Raw genomic sequence first — 200 nt, 5'->3', positions numbered from 1 at the left:
CCCCCAGAATGGCCCTGGCTCCAACTTTCTTCATTTTCAAGCTGATTTTTTGGTTAAATCCTGAATTTACAACTGGTGTGGAGCAAAAATTTCAGCAAAGGGTCTGGATACTACCAGCCTGAAATGCAGCCCAAGAAAAGTAGGGAATAAATTACACCCCGCTGGCAGCACGTGGAGGGATGCGGCAAGCGTGGAGGGAG

This window comes from Pterocles gutturalis, unplaced genomic scaffold (genome assembly GCF_000699245.1).
Source record: "Pterocles gutturalis isolate BGI_N339 unplaced genomic scaffold, ASM69924v1 scaffold37228, whole genome shotgun sequence".
Classification (NCBI taxonomy): Eukaryota; Metazoa; Chordata; class Aves; order Pterocliformes; family Pteroclidae; genus Pterocles; species Pterocles gutturalis.
The sequence above is the reverse complement of the archived record's forward strand: the minus strand, read 5'-3'. Positions refer to the sequence as shown.